Source organism: Cebus imitator, unplaced genomic scaffold, assembly GCF_001604975.1.
Source record: "Cebus imitator isolate Cc_AM_T3 unplaced genomic scaffold, Cebus_imitator-1.0 Scaffold177, whole genome shotgun sequence".
Taxonomy (NCBI): Eukaryota; Metazoa; Chordata; class Mammalia; order Primates; family Cebidae; genus Cebus; species Cebus imitator.
In genome coordinates, this window is record NW_016107492.1 from 2268534 (window position 1) to 2284564 (window position 16031).

General features: G+C 41.1%; 1 protein-coding gene across 7 annotated transcripts in view; it reads left to right on the top strand.

The window, feature by feature from the left end:
• Nucleotides 1–16031, top strand: part of KLHL8 (kelch like family member 8) — a 95847-nt gene that overhangs the window by 31569 nt on the left and 48247 nt on the right. For 4 of the 7 annotated variants that reach the window (XM_017545134.2, XM_017545131.2, XM_017545135.2 and 1 more), the window contains exon 1: nt 4691–4879. The exons of 2 other annotated variants lie outside the window; for them this stretch is intronic. The gene's annotated coding sequence lies outside the window, so the exon portion shown is untranslated. Of the gene's footprint in view, nt 1–4690; nt 4880–4908; nt 5723–16031 lie in introns of those variants that run through there. One more of the 7 variants, XM_037744504.1, reaches the window with a different exon arrangement.

Here is a 16031-nt window from a genome sequence, read left to right on the forward strand (position 1 = left end):
AAAAAAAAAAAAAAAAGCAAACGTTGATTGAGGTTAAAATATCACAATTTATCCAGACTATAATCATAAAATGAACAAACAGAAATTAGATCCTTTCCATTTTTAATTTATGGGACTTTGAGGGAAGGGAAGCAATTTCTTAGATCCTTTCTTATTACAGGCTAGGCTTGCTTAGCTCCTGCTCAAATGGAGCTAAGCTAAGAATGGGTAAAACCTAAGAAGATACTTTGTCCGATTTATAAAATGTGTGTTTTGTTTTACTTGAAGTGTATATCCGGTTTTATAAGATACTGTTTGTTTATTTTGAGATGGAGCCTCAATCTGTTGCCCAGGCTGGAGTGCAGTGGCACAATCTCGGCTCACTGCAACCTCTGCCTCCGGGGTTCAAGCAATTCTTCTACCTCAGCCTCCCGAGTAGCTGGGACTACAGGTGAGTGCCACCATGCCTGGCTAATTTTTGTATTTTTAGTAGAGACAGGTCTTGCCATATTGGCCGGGCTGGTCTGGAACTCCTGACCTCATGATCCACCCACCACAGCCTCCCAAAGTGCGAGGATTATGGCATGAGCTACTGTACCCGGCAATATTTTTAAAATAATTATTAGAGAGCATTGCTATATCACTTTTTAGGGAAAAACATTTTTACCCCTAGTTTATAGCTATTTGGTTTAAACATTTCATTTAATTTTCAGAATTTGTGCCAGACTCCTCTACCCCAACACAAAGCTCTAGATTAGGTGTATCTTAGGTGCTCCCCAAACTCCTGGCCACCCCATGCAGGCTTCTCCTGGTCTAGATCCTAAGTCTCCATGAGAGCAGGACTATTGAGTTTTGTTCACTGTGTACTTCCCAGTTCCTAGCTCAGTGTCTGGTGCTCAAAAAATGTTCTTTAATAAATAGATGATAATAATATTGAAACATTGTGTATATTTCTTTGATTAGTTAGTAACTACAAGTAGTTTACGGTGTGCATGTCAATTAGCAGAGAATAAAGAGCAGTTCTGCTCTCCATAAGCATTTTTTAGGAGTTACTGTGCAACTTATTACAAGAAAAGTGGCCAGACTTGGTGGCTTACACCTGTAATCCCAGCACTTTGGGAGGCCGAGAAAGGCAGATCCCTTGAGCCCAGGAGTTCAACAACCAGGCTGGGCAACATGGAGAAACCCCATCTCTACAAAAAAACATAAAAAGTTAGCCAGGTGTGGTGGCGTGGGCCTGTATTCCCAGTTACTTGGGTGGCTGAGTGGGGAGAATCACCTGAGCCGGGGAAGTCGTGACTGCAGTGAGCCATGATTGTGCCACTCACTGCAATCTAGCCTAGGCAACAGAGTGAGACTCTGTCTCAAAAATAAAATACCAAAACCTAAAATGCAATAAAATAAATAAATGGGAAAAAAATAAATAAAAAATAAAATAAAATAAAAATAAAAGTTAGGCTATAAAAATAAAATTTCTATTAACATGGTCTTATTAAATACATACTGTAAGCCTGGGTGTGGTGGCTCACGCCTGTAATCCCTTTGGGAGGCTGAGGCGGGCGAATCACTTCAGGTCAGGAGTTTGAGAACAGCCTGGCCAATATGGTGAAGCCCTGTCTGTACTAAAAATAAAAAAAAATTGGCTGGGCATGGTGTTGGGTGCCTCTAATCGCAGCTACTGGGGAGGCTGAGGCAGGAGAATCACTTGAACCTACGAGACGGAGGTTGCAGTGAGCCGAGACTGCACCACTGCACTCCAGCCTCAGTGAAAAGAGCAAAACTTCATCTCAAAAAAATTAATAAATAAAACTAATATGTATTGTATTTTATGTTTAATAAAGGGAATAAAGGGAAGCTTTCCCTTTTCCCTTAGAAGTTTCACTGAAAAATCAACTGTCACATGGCAGATTAATAGGAAAAAAGACATACAAAATTTATTTTAACGCGCATAACTCAGGGAGATTGCAGAATGATTACCCAATAACTCAGTGGGGTAGAGACATTTATATACCCTTCTTTATAGGGAAAAGGGAGATTGGGAAAATGTGGAAACTTAAGGTATAGTAAATGACTTTTAGGGGAAAATGGGGATCATACAATGGCCTGAGAAAAACTGTTGGGCCCACAGAGCAGACAATAGTTTGTGACGAAAGTCTGTCCAAGAGTGCTGACGGACTTGTCTTTGTCCCTCCAATATGAGTTAAGTTAATGAAAACTCCGGTAAGGCAATTGCATTCTTCTTTGACAGGTTCAGTTTCTAGGTTGTGGGGGATTGGTCAGAGTGGTGGGAAAAACTATAGGGAAAGGATGCAAACCTGAAGGTCAGAAAGTTTTGCAGAGCTCCCGGGGAGAATAGCTGAAGGCAGCTGTTCTATAACCCCGAGACGGAGGGCAAGGAGTAGGTACGAGAGAGTGTAAGAGAATTTACCTTTTTTATTTTTTTTTAATTTTAAAGACGGGGGTATCACCATGTTGGTCAGGCTGGTCTTGAACTCCCGACCTCAGGTGATCCACCCGCCTTGACCTCCAAAGTGCTTGGATTACAGGTGTGAGCCACTGCGCCCGGATGGGGAATTTATCTTAAACAGCAAGGAGTAGGTACAAGAGAGTGTCATGGAATTTATCTTAAAACAGGCTTGTTTGCTTATATTGACCAGGAACGACCTTTGATAATCCACACACCTGACCTTCTTTGAAAGGGGAACAAAAAATGTCAGTTACCTACAGGTTGCATTTGCTCCAGGTTTTCGGCATTGTGCCTGGACTGAATAAAAGCAAGCAGCTCCAGCTTCTGGGGCCTGCTCTCCGACCGCTAGAACCAGGCAGTCACATACTGCTCTTACACTGCATACCTGTGTCTGAGTACTCATTTCATCCACTGGCCAGGGTCTGCGGGACAGACCCGGCAGGGCTAGACAGATAAGAGCAATTCAGAGAACGACTTCATTATGTGCTTTGGGAGAGGCAAAGAATTGAGAGGCGGGAGGGGTAGTGGGGAAGGTAAGAGAGATCTTGAGGCTGCTTCCTCAGTTCAACTTGGCAAAGCCCCATATTTTGGGGGTATTGATTTCTGAACCCCAACAATGACATCATGTTCCAGACACATTTTATGACTTTTCTTCACTGCACACTTTTAAAAAACTCATCTTACTCTATTTTTCTAAAGGTATTTGCATTCAGTGTGAAAAATACTAATGCTGTAAAGAGGAATATTTTGAAATATTGAGAATTATTTGGCCAGGTGCAGTGGCTCACGCCTGGAATCCCAGCACTTTGGGAGGCCGAGGCAGGTGGATCACAAGGTCAGGAGTTCAAGGCCAGCCTGGCTAAGATGCTGAAACCTCGTTTCTACTAAAAATACAAAAATTAACCAGGCGTGGTGGCAGGTGCCTGTAATCCCAGTTACTCAGAGGGCTAAGGCGGGGAATTGCCTGAAGCCAGGAGTCGGAGGTTGCAGTGAGCCGAGATTATGCCACTGCACTCCAGCCTGGGTGACAGAGCAAGACTCCTTCTCAAAAAAAAATATTTTTATTTATTTATTTATTTTTTAAGACAGCTTTTCGCTCTTGTTGCCCAGACTGGAGTGCAATGGCGCGATCTCTGCTCACCTCAACCTCCGTCTCCTGGGTTCAAGTGATTCTCCTGCCTCGGCCTCCCGAGTAGCTGGGACTACAGGCGCGTGCCACCATGCCCAGCTAATTTTTTGTATTTTATAGTAGAGACAAGGTTTCAGCGTGTTAGCCAGGATGGTCTCGATCTCCTGACCTCATGACCCGCCCGCCTCGGCCTTCCAAAGTGCTGGGATTACAGGCGAGCCACTGCGCCCGGCCAAAAAACATTACTTGTATTTAAATGTAAAAAAAGTGATTTTTTTTAGAAATAAAATTTTAAATTCGAGTAGTTGTTTTGGCGTTTTATATAAGATGCATATATATACAGATATATAGATAGATAGATAGATAGATATGTTCATTTCTATTAACATCGATGTGCTAATGTTCATATGTGTTAATATTAACAAAGTTCCTAGGATTAAATTTATTCTGAAATAGACTCCTAGGATTGTGAAAGTTTGTGGTTAGTCTGGCAAAAGACACATTTAGGGGAATATCTTTATTTTAAAAATTTTTGTTTTTTTGCTGTCTCTTGATCTCCCGCCTCACACATCCCACTTTATTGACATTATAGAAAAAAATTGATTCATTTCAACAGCATTTTTACTTGCACTGCTTCTTAGCAGTGAGCGCTCAGGTCAATCAACTGCTTCCTCAGGTTTACAAACTGGGTATGTATTTATAAACACAAGTTGTTTTGTACATCCTTTGTAGAGCACGTAGTGAAAGTGACGCAGGAATAAAAGCAAACCTTTTTTCCCCTTCTTTTTTCAAAGACATAAACCCAGGAACACTCAGAGCCGCAGAAGGGGATTTGGCGGACATACAAACTGCCACAGAAATGAAGCATGGATAAATAAGCTCAAAGGAATTTATGCAGTGTTCTATTTCAAGATTTGTTTCGGGGACGTCAGCTACGCGCTGGTCCACCTTCACCAGACCGGGCAACAGTGCCCAGTCCCTGAGACCCGGCCGCCCACTAGGGAGCCGCGGGGGCGACGCCGTGGGAGTGGACTCCGGGAGGAGGTCCCGAGAACCACACTTCCCAGAGTGCCGTGCGCAGCCCCTCCCCGCCCCGCCCCGCCCCGCCCCCGGAGGCCGCCGCTTGCTGGGGCTTTGGTGAGAGGACGCCAGTCGCCCGCCAGGGCTCCGCGGGGTCGTGCAGGATAGCGCGCGTCTGCCGGGTGCTCGAGCGGTTCTGTTGAGGTGCCGCTGAGGGCGGCCGGGTGACGCGGCTGCAGCCTTAGCGACACCAGGAAGAACCGAGCGGAGGGTCGAGGATCAAGGTAACGGGACGCTTGTCTCCCCTCAGTCCCCTTTTTCTTTGTGCAGTGCCGTCCGCTCACGCCGAGCCTTCCCTCACCCCAGCCCCAAGTTGCAACACGGTCCCTGCTCGGGTCACCGGCGTGCGGAAGGAAACTCGAGCCCTAGTGCAGCAACCGAAACTCCACAGCTGCGAGGGCTTGGGGCCCGGACAGGGAAAGCTCCAGTCCCCGAGCTCCCTTGCACCGCTTCTGTCGCCCCCGTTGGCGGGAGAAGCAGGGTTATGCTCCCGGCTCCTGTAGGGGAGCCCCTGCCTCTGGCTCTGTCAGTCTCGCCGGCTGCTCCTTGGCTCCCTCCTCCCGGTCTTTCGAAGTGGGGCCCAGGCAGATGCTTCGCGGGGTCCAGGGAGAGGGCAGGCGCGGTGAGGCTGGCGCGGGTTCGGGGCCCCGGGAGGGTGGCCGGACGCCCCCAGGAGCCGCGGCCTGTGGGGGGCGGGGCGAGTGGGCCACGCCGCACGGGGACTAGGCGAGGAAGGCATTGCCTGTCCCCACTAGGGGGGCTTGCTGGCCACGCTGGGGGTGCCTTCCCGGGCGCGGCGGTGTGGACTTTGTGGAGAGTGCCTCTTGGTGTGGAACCGGGAACCGCAGCCTCTTTCCAGCCGCGCAGCCGCCGGGTTGAGTTGTTGCCGCCGGGATGACAGCTCTTCACGCCTTCCACTCGGTGCTGGGCTCAGCTGGCTTGCTGGTTTCTTCAGAGAGAGCGATTTGGCTACATAGCTTGCATTTTCTACGTGCCTCGTGCTTTACTGGACTTGCGCTGTTTTTTCCTCTTGGCAGTGTTGAATCGGGTGGTTTTTCATAGAAAATGTTGAGTATTTTTTCATCTGTGTTAATGACATAACTTTATTTTTGACTCTTTGCCCTGAGCTAATGTTACCAGTTTAGAGGGATACTTTGGGAAAAGGTCCTTAGAACCTGAGTTGACGGAAGTATTTTATCTGCTGGTTGCACGTTTTTTCCTTTGCATTGTTTTTGTCCTACCAGGTGGTAATTGTTGGACTCAGTGTTCTTGATTCTCTCTCTAGAAGGAAATCCTCTTCCCGCATCTTTCTCGTGTTCTGGCCCAGCGGTACTCTTGGGCACGCAGAGGACTGCTGCTAAACACTGCTGTAGCCTGGAAAGCTGCTTGGAGATGGTGGTGGCTTTAAGCTGGGGCTTTTCCTCAGACTTCCTTCTGGTGCCCTCCTTAATTTGTCATTCTTTTTTTTTTTTTCTTCTTTCTTTCTAAAGAAGAACTTAACTTGTCATTCAAGCTGACTGACCCACTTCAAACTTCAAACTTTAGTCTATTTATTTAGTCACTTAAAAAAATTGATTTTAAGATACCAAATTGCCAAAGCCTAAATATGAAAAGAAGTGTCTCGGGCCAGGTGCAGTGGCTCACGCCTGTAATCCCAGCACTTTGGGAGGCAAAGGCAGGCGGATTACTTGAGGTCAGGAGTTCGAGACCAGTCTGGCCAACATGGTGAAACCCCGTCTCTACTAAAAATACAAACACTAGCTGAGAGTAGTGGCACATGCTTTTAGTCCCAGCTACTCGGGAGGCTGAGGCAGGAGAATGGCTTAAACCCGGGAGGCTGAGGTTGCAGTGAGCGGAGATCGAGCCACTGCACTCCAGCCTGGCAGCAGAGTGAGACTCCGTCTCATAAAAATTAAAAGAAGAAAGAAAAAAGAAAGTTCGGTAAAATTTGATCTCACCTACTTTCTATTTTTTTAGAGCAGTTTTAAGTTCACAGCAAAACCGAGTGGAAGATACGGAGATTTGCCATATATCTCCTACCCCTACATAGCCAAAATCCCTCATCAGAGTGATCTATATATTACAATTGATGAGCCAATATTGACGTACCAATATCACATCCACAGTTAGGGTTCAGTCTTGGTGTTAAACATTCTGTGGGTTTGGACAAATAACCCTTTTGTTTTATCAAGAACTTTTGAGAGTTGTAGAGAACTGAAATGGATATTGTCATTTTAAAAAGATTAAAAAGACTGTTGCAGACATCTTAAACATTAATTTCAGAAGTTTTTGTGTTGTGTAAATTGGATGTTTAAATTTTTGGTTACTTATATTGAAATTCTCAAAAGAGTCACATTTTTATTTGTATATTAAGAACTAAAGGGCCCCGCATGGTGACTCACACCTGTAATCCCAGCAATTTGGGAGGTCAAGGGAGGAGGATCACTTGAACCCAGGAGTGTGAGACCATCCTGGGCAACAAAGTGAGACTCTGTCTCTATATTCCAAAAAAAAAAAGAGAGACCAGGCTTGGTGCCTCATCCCTGTAATCTAGCACTTTGGGAGGCCAAAGCAGGCCGATTGCTTGAGCCCAGGAGTTTGAGACCAGCCTGCACAACATGGCAAAATCCTGTCTGTACAAAAAAAATACAAAAATTAGCCAGACATGGTGATGTACACCTGTGGTTGCAGCTACTCAGGAGGCTGAGGTGGGAGGATCACCGGAGTCCAGGGAGGTTGAGGCTGCACTGAGCCATGATTGCACCACTGCACTCCAGCTTGGGTGACAGAGTCAGACCCTGTTTAAAAAAAAAAAAGAGATGAGGGAGGATAAATGCTTTGTAAAATAACAAAATGTTGTTTTCAATCCCTAAAATTCATTTGACCATGTGTTTTTTCTGAACAAAATGTTTTATGTTAATCAGTGAAGCAAGAGGGAGTTGAGCCCTTTAAATAAATTAATTTTTGTTTACTCATGTCAAGATATGTCTACAATAAAAATGTCACCCATTAGTCTATTTTTTAAAATTCTGTTTTCTCTGTTTTGAGGGGCTTTTATGGAAGCATCAGATTATAATAATGTTCTGAGCTCACTTCTGGAACTACACAGTTCTTTATTAGAATCCCAGCCTTCCACTTGCTGGTTGTGTGAGCATGGCAAGTTATTTTCTCTCTTTCCTTAGCTGTGGAAGGGGGATAAAAATGATACTTCTATCTTACCAGAATTGTTGTGAGGATTACTTGGTATTGTATGTGAAAGCACTTTGTAAACTGCAATCAACTATAATATTCATTGATATTACTAGTCACATGTTATATGTTAAAATGTCAGTATAATTTATTTACTGGTGGATATTGCTATGTAGATACTGTCAGTTTCTTTCTTTCTTTCTTTTTTTTTTTTTAAATGGGTTGACCATGCAAGAAAGTGTGTTGTTTGGTTTGGTTATGAATTATTTGGTTGGTTCTTGAGAATCAGAGAGAGAATTATGGAAGAGGGTTGTAGGGACCTAAGGAAATTTTCTACTTCATCTCTCTAGTTGCTAACCTGCATCTGTGAGTGTGCCCATAAATGGTCTTCCAAGGGTCTGTGCACTCTGTATATTTATACTTTTCTGGGGAGAAATTAAATGAAAATTTGTACTTTTCTGGTGATAAATTAAAAGAGCATCATAACATTGTTCCCACTAAAGGTTTAGAAAACCACTAGTTTCATTGATCTAGGCAGGTTTCTTTAGTAACAGTGTTAGAGATTATTATTATTTTTTTTCTTTCTTTCTTTCTTTTTTTTTTTTTTTTTAAAGATGGGGTTTCACCATGTTGGTCAGGCTAGTCTTGAACTCCTGACCTCAGGTGATCCGCCCGCCTTGGCCTCCAAAGTGCTTGGATTATAGGTGTAAGCCACCATGCCCGGCCAGAGATTATTTTTAAAATTAGCTTTTGGTTTTTTCGTGTGTGTGGCGGGGGTTGGGAGGAAGGAAAGAGAACGGGTCATTTTTGAAGCACTGAGTGCCTGTTTTTCTTCCAAGGCTAGAAGTTGATATTCATGATGCACTACCTTCATGTGAATAATAGTGCTGCTACTTCTACCTGGAAGTGATACCATTGATTGATTACTTATAATTAGGCAGATATCGTCTACTCCTTTCTTCTTCGCCACCCCCAGCCTTGATGGGCAATAGAATGGTGGCAGAGAATTGCACTTTAATACAATCCAGTGTGTCAGAATATTGTTTAAAATGCCAAAAGTTAATTTGGCTTGTTTATTCTAAAATTTGGATGATCTGTTTTCGCAACAAAACACCCAATGCTAAAGAAAATTAAGTATTTAATCTTTCAAACTAGATGATATGTACACAATCTGTTGTATAATATTTCTTGTATATCATAAGAGTATAAAATCCTAATTGATCACTGACTTATTGCTAGTTTGGAATGAATATGGACATGTATGTTTTCAAGAAATTTACAATTTGCTTTTGTAGATTATTATAATTTTGATTTTAATTTGTAACATTTAAAACTTATTTGCCTTTTTGGAATTTCTGAATCACATATAGTTCTAAATCTGAGTTTATTCTTATAAGAGTTTGGAATTTTGCCCTGTTTTCTTTGTATACTGATTGCTGGGCTATAAGGCTTTACAGTGTGAAAGCAAGTTCTGTTTCTGGATCAGTTACCAGTAGCATACACAAGGCTGGGAGAGTATGAGGTGAATCAAGTGATGCTATACAAACTTATGAATGAAACTGTCCATTAAGTAATATTGTCTTTATCCTTGAGATCTTTTTTCCTTTCATATTAATATTTTCATTTAAAATTGAAATGTTTTTCAAAGTTCAAGGTTCTAAACCAATATTTGGGAATTTATAGAATAAAGTAGCAGAAGTGTGGTTCTTTTTAAAAATAGTCTGAGAAGTCTTAAATAAACCTTAAAGATAAGTAGTAGAGATAAATGCCAATATTGCAGCATACTTTATATATAAAAGGTAAGTCACTATGCTCAATCTGTAGTTATTTTAATGCAGAGGATTGCTTAACTTACTTTAATAATGAAAGTTTGAATTAAATTAATTAGATATGGAAAACAAAAGGGAATAATTTCAGCAAACATTTTATCTAAGGGAATCCTATCATTTTAAGAAGATCAGTGATTTTTATGCGTATTCTCCTACACTTAAACCTTTAAAATTCTGTCTGGGCATGGTGGCTCATGCCTGTAATTCCAGCACTGTGGGAGGTCAAGGCAGGCGGATCACTTGAGACCAGGAGTTCAAGACCTGCCTGGTCAACATGGTGAAACCCCGTCTCTACTAAAAATACAAAACTTAGCTGGGCATGGTGGCACTTTAGAGGCAGAGACAGTGTGTAATCCAAGCTACTTGAGAGGCAGAGGCAGGAGGATCCTCATCTTTTCTATAATGAGTTCCTAATAGCAGTCTCATGTAGAGCATTATAAAGCATATTTTCTTTCTTTGCTGGAAAAAATGTTGATTGCAGGACTGTTCCTGACCAAGGACTGAGGATCACATAATTTATAAAAGGAGTAACAAAACAAAAGTAATAACATTTATTGAATGCTTACCATGTGCTAGATACAGAGCTAAATACTTTATATAAATTACTTCATTTACCCCTCACAACAACCTTAGAGCTGATGCTCAGAGTAATTTTAAGTGACTTGCCCAGGGCTACATAATTAATATGGAATCCCAAAACTGTCTAGCTCTAAAGTCTCTGCGGCCAACCACCAGTTTATCTGCCTTGTGTCACATATGGCTGACAGATTTCTCTCAAAAGTAAGACGACAGCTTCTGTAATTTTAAATAGCAAACTGTGCTACTGTAATTTAGAACTAGAAGGAAACTGATTATCTAAACCCAGGGTCAGCAAATTGCTGCCTGCAGGCTAAACCAAGCTTGCTGCCTGTTTTTGTAAACAGAGCTTCCTTTTAAAAATGAAGACGCCAGATTAGGTAACTTCCCAGTAATGTAGCTAGTAGTAATCCAATGTCAGTAACTATGTTAATGAGCCTCTGAAAGTCTGCCAATCTCCGAATCCCATGCTACCCCCTAAACTCTATGTAAGATCAGCAGTGTGCTGTATTCAGAGGGACTGTGCCTAGTTGGCATAGCTATCCCTTCAGTAAGTAATAATTTCAGCGTTATGCTTTTCATTTTGTTTCAAACATCCAGTGGGAAATATCCCATAATTTGATACTTGGTAACAAATTATTGATAAATTAAGTTTTTAGTAGGTGTTATCTTAAGTTCAACCTTGTTACTTCTCTGACATTCTCAAATAATGAGTAATATGGGCCCCTCTTAAGGTTCACGCATGTAGTTCACATATTTAGGTAAAATTCAGGATCTTTCTTTTACTACTTGATACTAGACTTTTAGACCACTATGACTGTGATAAACTAAGTGACCCAGTTCAAACAAGGAAATGATTACTGTAAGGTGTCAATGGAATTCCTTTTTAATAAAACACATTCCAAATGGAAACATTTTACAAAGTATTCAGTGTAGTGAAAATATTGTTTATAGACCCTGGAAATGACATTAGTATTTAACAAGCAGGCTTTAGTAATAGTAGCATCTAATATTGCATATGTCGTTTAAGGATGGGGATATACTCTTAAGCATGTTAATAGGCAATTTTGTCATTGTGTGAATGTCTAGAGTATACTTACACATCTAGGCTATGTTGTATAGCCTGTCACTCCTGGGTTACAAACCTGTATAGCATGTTACTGTACTGAATACCATAGGCAATACTATAACACAGTGGTTACGTATTTGTGTGTAAACATAGAAAAGGTACAGCAGTCTGGGCACAGTGGCTCATGCCTGTAATCCTAGCACTTTGGGAGGCTGAGGTGGGTGGATCACAAGGTCGGTGAATCACAAGGTCAGTAGTTTAATACCAACCTGGCTAAGATGGTGAAACCGCATCTCTACTAAAAATACAAAAAAAAATTAGCAGGGTGTGGTAGCAGGTGCCTATAATCTCAGCTACTCTGGAGGCTGAGGCAGAGAATTGCTCGAACCTGGGAGGCAGAGGTTGCAGTGAGCTGAGATTGCGCCACTGCACTCCAGCCTGAGCGACAGAGTGAGACTCTGTCTCAAAAAAAAAAAAAAAAAAGATACAGAAAAAATAAAGTGTTACAATCTTAGGAGACTACCATCATCTATGCATTGGTTACTGTCATCATCTGTAGCTGACCAAAACACTGATAGGCAGCACATGACTGTAAAGACTGTAAATGCTATTATTAAGAAAACCTTTTTTTCCCACCTCTTTTTTTGAGATAGGGTCTCACTGTGTTGCTTAGGCTGAAGTCCAGTGGCAAGATCATGGCTACTACAGTCTCGACCTCCCTGGGCTTAGATGATCCTTCTACCTCAGTCCCGTGAGTAGCTGGCACTACAGGTACAAGCCACCATACCTGGCTAATTTTTAAATTTTTTGTCGAGACTGTCTCTCACTATGTTGCCCACGCTGGTCTTGAACTACTGGGCTCAAGCAATCCTCTCAGCTCATTGGTAACTGGTTGTTTTTAGCTTTTCAGTTTTCAAAATAAAATTTCTATGTTGTATAACTCGCAGCCTAAGTATCAAGATATTTCTTAAGAAGTGGAACTGCTACATCAGAGGGCACTAAATTAAAAGGATTTTTGGTACCTTAGTTAAATGGAACCTGGAAAGGCTTATATGAACAGCAGTGTGTGAGATTATTTCCTGACACGTTTACCAGTTTTATTTTTTGTCTTTGCCAATATTTATTTCATTGATTGAGGATTAACTTTTTAATATTCTCATTGATCACTTTTCCTTTTATTATAATCTACCTTTTTTCTTTACATAAGGACAGTTTTAGGCAGACAGTGTTGCTGTGCTACTAACTGAAGGCCATGTTATTGTTGATCTCTAGTCGGTTATTCTTCCTTGAAGAGCATATCTGTCTAAAAGAGGACTCTGACATCTCCAGCTGCTTCAGGCATCTAATTCACACTTTACGTTTAACTGTGACTTTGACTTCAGCACCAGTGACCTCTCTTATCAGTCTTTCCAGTTAGACTACTAGATCTCTCCATTGGCTTTCCTATCAGTATCAAATTTCAGCATGCCCTGACTTCCAGTTAGGAAATTATTCCTTCCACCTCAGTGATCTCAGCTCACTGCAACCTCTACCTCCCAGGCTCAAGTGATCCTCCCACCTCAGCCTTCCAGATAGCTGGGACCTCAGGTGTGTGTCACCATGCCTGGCTAATTTTTGTATTTTTTTTGTTATGATGGGGTTTTGCCTTGTTGTCCAAGCTGGTCTTCTTGAACTCCTGGGTCAAGTGATCTGCCTGCCTTGGCCTCCCAAAGTGCTGGGATTACAGGCTTGAGCCACTGAGCTTAGCCAAGAAAAACGTTTTTTTAAAGTCACAGTAGTAACTTGTTGGAAGTCATGTATACTTTGATTAGGAACTATTGAAGCTATTATACAGTTTTTCAAACCAGCAGATTCTCTTTTAATTTTTGATATATTTTGGATTGTTTGACTCAAAATTTTACAATTTTATTCTTTTGTATATAAAAAGGAAATAATGAGTATAGCCTACTTTTTCCCTGACTTAAAAGTAAAAATGGAAATTTTAAGAAGAGTATTACCTTTGAAATAAAGTGATTCAAAGATTGAAGTAAATGTCTTATGCACAGTGTAGTGAAAATCATTTAAGCGTATATTGATTTGGATTGTAGTAGAAAAATAATCTCTAGTGTTCATAATCTGTTCATTCATTACAAAAAATATTTTAAGTACTTCTGTTTATTTATTATGTTACATGTGTTGACTGAACATGGTAGTGATAGCAGTGAAGAGAGATGGTGCCTATATTTTACAGGCTTATATAGTGTTACAGGAAAGACTGGTAGTGAATAGGTACTTATTATAAGTAATAAGTATTTAAAATTTCACCAAAAGTTGAGTATGTGATACACTTTATGAGAAGTGCAATGAAAAAGACTTCAGATTTTTGTGGGAACACAGAGGAAGTACTAGGAATAGGGAATATTTTTAGGGATGGCCTTAAGCAGATGAACCTGAGCTGAGTCTTAGAAGATGAGCAAGAGTTAGCCGATAAGGGGAGAGTGGTGGTAAAGGGCATTTCTGAAAGAGTGGAAAACCTGAAGGGAGGCAGAGAGGTGTGAAATAGCCTACAGCATGAGGAAAATTAAACACATTCAGGTTTTGCTCTATAGAACATGAGAGGTAGAGTTTGCCATTTTGTTATTTCACAAATATTCAGGGTTATCAACTTTCCGGTGTAGCTCTAAAATTAATCACATACTGCTATAAAATATCTTTTCTATTTAAAATCTTTAACTGAATTATAAAATAACTTTAATTATTTCACAGATATGTAAGAGTTGGATTTTGGTAAATGCACACACAGCCTCAGTCAGCTTTCAGATGTAGCTCTAAAATTAATCAGATCCTGCTATAAAATATCTTTTGTATTATTTAAATTCTTCATCCAGCTGAATTATAAAATAATTTCTTTAAAGTTATTTTAAAGAGGATTGTGTCAAATAGAGCACTACAGCAGTAATTATATTATGACATTGAGGATTTTTTTGTTTGTTTTGAGACAAAGTCTTGTTCTGTTGCCGAGGCTGGAGTGCAGTGGCGTGATCTTGGCTCACTGCAACCTCCGCCTCCCAGGTTTAAGCAATTTTCTTGCCTCAGACTCCCAAGTAGGTGGGATTGCCCACCACCAGGCCCAGCAATTTTTGTATTTTTAGTGGAGACGATGTTCCCCATGTTGGCCAGGCTGGTCTCAAACTCCTGATCTCAGGTGATCTACCCGTCTTGGCCTCTCAAAATGCTGGGATTACAGGCGTGAGCTACCATGCCCAGCTGGCATTGAGTTTTTTTAAAGGTGCCTTCAGAGTGCCATTTGGGGCTGGACGTGGTGGCCCTGTAATCCCAGCACTTTGGGAGTCTGAAGTGGGCCGATTGCTGGAGCTCACGAGTTCACCACTAGCCTGGGCAACATGGTGAAACTCCATCTCTACCAAAAATACAAAAATTAACCCAGTGTGGAGGTGCGTGCCTGTAGTCCCAGCTACTCAGAAGGCTGAGGTGGGAGGATGGCTTGAGGCCAGAAATCAGAGGTTGCAGTGAGCTGAGATTGCGCCACTGCACTCTAGCTTGGGCAATAGAGCCAGGCCTTTTATCGAAAAAAACAAAGCAAAACCCAAAACGGAACACCAAATGCCATGTGGAGTTCCTCTTTCTGTTTAGTAGTCTTTTGATTAATGTGTAGTGTGAAAACACAGTCACTGTGCTGCAAAGAGTTGTGAGGATAACACAGTGTAAAGTGAGTTAGTACAGTATTCAGTGTAATGATATTACATATTGATATTACATGCTAAAATATGTTAGAGATTATAAGTACAAAGGAAGCTAGAGAAAGAGAATAAGGTGGTCTGGCTTAGCATAATAGTATCTTTAAGCTTTTGCTGTCAGTCCTGTTTTCTGTAATTCATTGTAAATGATGTTTACATATAAAAATATATTAGTTTTGTTACATATGCTCTCATTGAACCATAAACCTGTTTGCTTCTGTTTGAAGTATTTTTCTTCGTAACTTCCTCTTTTGTTGATCGATATGACTTCGCTGGCACTTAGAGGAGCAAAAAAAAAAAAAAAAAAAGGAATCAACTTCCTGTCTGTTTCATTGTCATAACATGCCAGCATGTGACTGAAATGGACATCCGTGGCATGTTATGACAATGACATGCCACGGATGTCCATTTCTCTCTCGTTTTGTGTTTTTAGTCTTTTAATATATTTGAAGAAGGAGAAGTATATCATTTATTTTTCTCCCCAAAATCAGAATCTTAGACATATATATATTTTAATTCTGGCTGTTTAAATTCTGGAGTTTAGGCTGAATTACATTTTTACTTGATACTAATATACAGTCTATAAGTCCTAAAGTCTGCTGAGTTCCTTAGGCAGAGTGAATAGTATTTGAAGAAGGAGCTTTTGCTGCTCCTGTCTTCCTATTCTATCATATATAATAGATTTTTAAAAGTTGAGAACATTGCATTCTTTAAACAGGCCATTTTAAGAGAATTTGGTATAGACAGTTTTTAAGCTGTTATATCTTACCCAAATCTGTAAAAATAATTTTATAAAAATTAAAATGTTAAAAATAATTTTATAAAAATGAATATTTATTAAAGCCCTTTTCCGCTGGGTGTGGTGGCTCACGCCTGTAATCCCAGCACTTTGGGAGGCTGAGGTGGGTGGATCACTTGAGGTCAGGAGTTTGAGAACAGCCTGGCCAACATAGCCAAACCCCGTCTCTACTAAAAA